The sequence below is a fragment of the Pecten maximus genome, chromosome 5, assembly GCF_902652985.1.
Source record: "Pecten maximus chromosome 5, xPecMax1.1, whole genome shotgun sequence".
NCBI lineage: Eukaryota > Metazoa > Mollusca > Bivalvia > Pectinida > Pectinidae > Pecten > Pecten maximus.
The window spans coordinates 3,665,815-3,672,451 of record NC_047019.1 but is presented as its reverse complement, the minus strand read 5'-3'; positions in this window follow the sequence as shown (position 1 = coordinate 3,672,451).

The window sequence follows — 6,637 nt, the reverse complement described above, 5'->3', positions numbered from 1 at the left end:
CTGAGTGGTTAAGGTGTCCCGACACTTTGTCACTAGCCCTCCACCTCTGGGTTGCGAGTTCGAAACCTATGTGGGGCAGTTGCCAGGTACTGACCGTAGGCCGGTGGTTTTTCCCCGGGTACTCCGGCTTTCCTCCACCTCCAAAACCTGGCACGTCCTTAAATGACCCTGGCTGTTAATAGGACGTTAAACAAAAACAAACCAAATACAAAGCTGTAGAAATTAGAAAGTTTAAAACATTTCATTAATTTATTTAAGATAAATAATGTACACAATTAAGACAGCTTATCATAAATAAGAAAGAACATCATAATTATGTACTTTTCTGTTAAAAGTGTGTCATTCTTTAATATGTATGGGGCACAGGGGCCAGGCACAGCAATATAATATCCCTCTATATGTGTGTTAGTCAGAGAGGGAGTGAGCACAGGGACCTGACACAGCAATATAATATCCCTCTATATGTGTGTGACTCAGTGTGAGTATGAGAGGGAGTCAACACAGGGACCTGACACAGCAATATAATATCCCTCTATATGTGTGTGACTCAGTGTGAGTATGAGAGGGAGTCAACACAGGGACCTGACACAGCAATATAATATCCCTCTATATGTGTGTGACTCAGTGTGAGTATGAGAGGGAGTGAGCACAGGGACCTGACACAGCAATATAATATCCCTCTATATGTGTGTTAGTCAGAGAGGGAGTGAGCACAGGGACCTGACACAGCAATATAATATCCCTCTATATGTGTGTTAGTCAGAGAGGGAGTGAGCACAGGGACCTGACACAGCAATATAATATCCCTCTATATGTGTGTGACTCAGTGTGAGTATGAGAGGGAGTCAACACAGGGGCCAGGCACAGCAATATAATATCCCTCTATATGTGTGTTAGTCAGAGAGGGAGTGAGCACAGGGACCTGACACAGCAATATAATATCCCTCTATATGTGTGTGACTCAGTGTGAGTATGAGAGGGAGTCAACACAGGGACCTGACACAGCAATATAATATCCCTCTATATGTGTGTGACTCAGTGTGAGTATGAGAGGGAGTCAACACAGGGACCTGACACAGCAATATAATATCCCTCTATATGTGTGTGACTCAGTGTGAGTATGAGAGGGAGTGAGCACAGGGACCTGACACAGCAATATAATATCCCTCTATATGTGTGTTAGTCAGAGAGGGAGTGAGCACAGGGACCTGACACAGCAATATAATATCCCTCTATATGTGTGTTAGTCAGAGAGGGAGTGAGCACAGGGACCTGACACAGCAATATAATATCCCTCTATATGTGTGTGACTCAGTGTGAGTATGAGAGGGAGTCAACACAGGGGCCAGACACAACAATATAATATCCCTCTATATGTGTGTTAGTCAGAGAGGGAGTGAGCACAGGGACCTGACACAGCAATATAATATCCCTCTATATGTGTGTGACTCAGTGTGAGTATGAGAGGGAGTCAACACAGGGACCTGACACAGCAATATAATATCCCTCTATATGTGTGTGACTCAGTGTGAGTATGAGAGGGAGTCAACACAGGGACCTGACACAGCAATATAATATCCCTCTATATGTGTGTGACTCAGTGTGAGTATGAGAGGGAGTCAACACAGGGACCTGACACAGCAATATGATATCTCTTTATATTTGTGTGGGTATGAGAGGGAGTCAGCACAGGGGCCAGACAGATTACCTTGTCTTGGGCATATAAGTCAGCACATATTCAACAATTAAACAAGTTTCATGCCTTTTAAGCTATGTTATGTATGCATGTGTAAAGTAAGATGTTGCCAGTATTACAGATATAAATTATCTACACTCGAGAAATTTTAAAGTTCTGTACATTTAGAGATGTAGTCCACTTGTCTCAGAACTTTGGGGCTACTCCATATCAAAACCAAAAAGTGCAATTTGCATTTCTAAGTGCTGCTGTCATAGTTTATGGTACTAGAAGTTATAAATGGTGTCAAAACACTTGCCAGGGTCCACTTCTTCCAATATGTAGCAGTGCAGCATGTATATACAACAATTAGCTGTGTAAACATTGCTGGTAGGGGACCCCTGCCATCACTTTATATAAATCACTCTCTACTTGATAAATATTTACAAGTGAGGAGGATTTATCTGATGAATATCTCTTAAAGTAATAAAAATATTTGCTACATTTGTCCACACATACAATCAATAAATTGCACGATAAAGGTCATAGTTCAAGGCCACTTGGTAAAAATTTTGCTTTCAAAAAGTTAAGATTTGCATGCTGAAATCCTTTGATGTGTATTGTTTCCTTTGATTCAATATCAACATGTTTCACGTTTCACCAGTGTAATAGAAAAGCATGTGGTGGTGAAAAATGTAGGTGTATTGAAGGTCAAAGGTGAAGGTATATTGTAGGTCAAAGGTGAAGATGTATTGTAGGTCAAAGTTGAAAGTGTATTGGAGTTCAAAGGTGAAGATGTATTGTGGGACAAAAGTGAAGGTGTGTTGAAGATCAAAGATGAAGGTGTATTGAAGGTCAAAGGTGAATGTATATTGTAGGTCAAAGGTGAAGATGTATTGTAGGTCAAAGTTGAAAGTGTATTCGAGTTCAAAGGTGAAGATGTATTGTGGGACAAAAGTGAAGGTGTGTTGAAGGTCAAAGATGAAGGTGTATTGAAGGTCAAATATGAAGGTGTATTGTAGGTCAAAGGTGAAGGTGTATTGTAGGTCAAAGGTGAATGTGTATTGTAGGTCAAAGGTGAAGATGTAGTGTAGGTCAAAGGTGAAGGTGTATTTTAGGTCAAAGGTGACGGTGTATTGTAGGTCAAAGGTGAAGTGTATTGTACATGTAGGTCAAAGGTGAAGGTGTATTGTAGGTCAAAGGTGAAAGTGTATTTGAGTTCAAAGGTGACGATGTATTGTAGATCAAAGGTGAAAGTGTGTTGAAGGTCAAAGATGAAGGTGTATTGTAGGTCAAAGGTGAAGTGTATTGTACATGTAGGTCAAAGGTGAAGGTGTATTGTAGGTCAAAGGTGAAAGTGTATTTGAGTTCAAAAATGACGATGTATTGTAGATCAAAGGTGAAAATGTGTTGGAAGGTCAAAGATGAAGGTGTATTGAAGATCAAAAGTGAAGATGTATTGTAGGTCAAAGGTGAAGATGTATTGTAGGTCAAAGGTGAAGTGTGTATTGTAGGTCAAAGGTGAAAGTGTATTTGAGTTCAAAGGTGACTATGTATTGTAGATCAAAGGTGAAAGTGTGTTGAAGGTCAAAGATGAAGGTGTATTGAAGATCAAAAGTGAAGATGTATTGTAGGTCAAAGGTGAAGATGTATTGTAGGTCAAAGGTGAATGTGTATTGAAGGTCAAAGGTGAAGGTCCAAGTTGTTTGTATATGTTATTAATATGCACTTATGAACGAACAAATAGAGTTCACATGTGAGAACTTACTCAACCTTCAGGATGCAACAAATATTTCAGAGGGAGACATCCAAATTTTGTTCTAAATTAAAAAAAAAAAAATTAATAAAACCTATTCATTTATTGTTAATTATTTTAATCCAGTAGAAAGAAAAAATGAAATACACGTATACCTAGATAAAAGTGTATGGAACACATTGCTGCTAGAATGCAGATGGGAAAGATGGCGTGCCTGGAGCTTTCTGATGATGAAAGCTGGATTACTTTCTCCTTATAGTTTGTGTGGCGTTGTTTTTTTTCACAATAGGAGTTACCAGATCAGATGTGCTGCATTTCAGAGAATGTCTCAAGTTGCAGACACGTCATCAATTTGGGTGTGTATGTTTAGAAATATAAATATATTTGGATATATAAAATATATATATGTTTTTAATGGTACATGTAATATAATGAAGAGTGTTGGAGAAGTACGTGTAAGGGCAATAAATGAACCACGAATCGTAGATTCCATATATGCCATTTTATCCTGAATTTTAAAAGATTTAGTTGAGACCAATAAGTAACACCAGTTATATGCATGGTAAGATCGGATTTTTTTTTCTTTCTTTTTTTTTCTCTCTTTTATACAATTATCTATTATTTAATTATCTTCTACATCTTGAATTTCCTTACAGAAACGGCTTATTCTCCAACGTATTGTTTTCTATTTAAAAAAAATCAAAATAACAAACAGTGCGTTACAGAGTCAATAATGAACACTGTTTATCAAAGCCTTTCAAATCCCCGCCATGAATCTTAAACATGTGGATCAAAGAGAAGCCATTTTAGAGTGTATCGATGATGTATCGTGTAGCTTGTCGGCCTACATTTACGCGACAAATCGCCATTATTCATAATCCACGCATCAATCTGACGATATTACATTAAGTACCCGGATGACGGAATACCGACATTTACATAATTACAGAGTAAATCGTGAACGAGGTATCCGTGTGTAAAACCAACGTTGGTACCGAGCCCTGATTGATCGGCCCGGGGGGAGGGGACGGCGGCTGAGATGTCTACCCCAATCCATCACCGGCCGGTGTTAGGGGAGGACATATCGGCAGATCGTAATCTCCAGTTTAAAAGGAAGATAATGAATTTGTTGTGTAATGTTAGGACGGAGGATCTCGATCCCTTCAACGTTATGTAAGGCCTGCCAATTGACATCGACACTGACACACACTCATAAATAATGAATGTTTATGCAGTTTTCAAGGATGTCATTTGTAAAACAAGCCATTATAGACAAAAAGGAGAGAGAGCAAGGGAAATATCAAGCTGTCTCCGCCAGGGTGCATTAGAAGTACTTATGGCGGGACCAGGCACCTTGGGATCTGTAGGTCGCGAGAGCAACCTCCAACTCTCCCCGTCATTGCATCAGCTGAGCGATGTGGTCTACAAGTAATTCTGTAAAGTTTCTTCAGATCTGATTGAGAAATCGACACCTTCAAGTGCTCTTAGCATAAATTACCGGTTGATTGTCGAGATTACAGTTTGAAATGTATGTTTCATTTACTGTGAATTTATCTTCCTTTAAGGGCCTGTTTGACGCACAATATAGGATTTGTATACATTTTTCTCTATAATCTCGCAAAACTTTTATATTATAACTTAGACTTTGTCCTTAAGTTTATTTCCAACGGGGCAAACATGACTCAGGAGAAATATTATTTAAACCCTTCGAAAATTTTGGACGTTACTTCGGTTGCTCGGAACATTTGAATGTCAATTTAGAGGTAATTAAACGGCATTTCAACATTCTACAAGTTCTGAGAATTTGTTATTGTGTTCCTGAAATAATGGGCTTGATCTTGAAGTTTGTGTATTACCGAAGGATTTTTTTAAAAAAATTATGTTCATGCGGAGACCAATAAGAACCACCGTGTGAAAACGAGTCTGTCGTAAAAAAGGTAAATAAATATGCTTTATCTAGTTTTCCATTAGTCTTCCGAACAATTTAGAAATAACAATGTTTAGTGTTCTTTAAAGAATTTTTAATCACATATCAGAAATGATTTTTAAATTAATGTTTGTGAGCGTTTTGACAACATTTAATACAAATATTTGGATGATGAATATCGAGTTGTCAAATATCATTGTACAATGTTTCAAAGTTTATATGAAGTGTACGTACATTACCTATATGTCTGTATGTGATAATAGATTTATCTATCCTATCTTATACAATAGCACTAACAAGGTACGATGTCTATCACATCTGCAGGCAATCACAAGATACACGAAGAAAGTTCAATTTACTCCTGTGAACAGCTAGGAGGGCGTTTCTCACACGCCCACCCTATCAACAAAACCCCAGCTTCCTTTCTCATTATCGTCGCTTTAATTGCATTGAAACCCTAAAATTATACAGTTGCTACTTCATCATAGCTTGCAAAACCGTAGCTTATATACAATACGTGTTAAATCGTTTCTCGTGGGATCTGAAATTGAATACTCTAGATCTACAGATACACGCAGTTAGGAAATACGGGGTGCCGTTTTACTTTTTATTCCCTTTTGGAGAAATCATAAAATTGATAAGGTCACATTATTTATTATTGTAGTGATATCACTAAAGTATTGAATTTAAATCCATTTTATTGCTAACAATACACAAAAGGATTGGATGTAAGTTATCACAATTGATCTTCGTCATATAATTATACATATGCGAAACTTAGCAATGGCCTAATGATAAACAGCGCGTAATAATTCTATGATAGTAGCTTAAACATAGCAGAAAAGGAAAGGAAACAGGAAGTATAGGGGAAGAGAGAGAAAAAGATAGATACTAGTAGGAAATGAGAATACATTGTAAAGATAACGGGCAGGCATATTAAATTATGTTCATTAAACATGTATATTTAATTGTAAACGTGCTTATATAAATCTTTCGCTAGCAACAATAAAGTTTTGAACATGTTTACAAATAGCTTCGTTTGATTTTATATCTTAAGAATTATCACCATACATAAGGATCTCGTATGTAATATTGCTATACCATGATAGATGTCTAAAGCATTGCATTTCCGGAATAAATCATTATTAAGATTACTAGCATTATTACGAACAGGACAATGTAAAATGTTAACTCTTCTTTACCGGACTCTTTAAAAACTTCTTCATGTGAGGGCAACTTAGAAGGCTTTCTTGGTCTTTTAAACTGTTTTAAAGTGTTG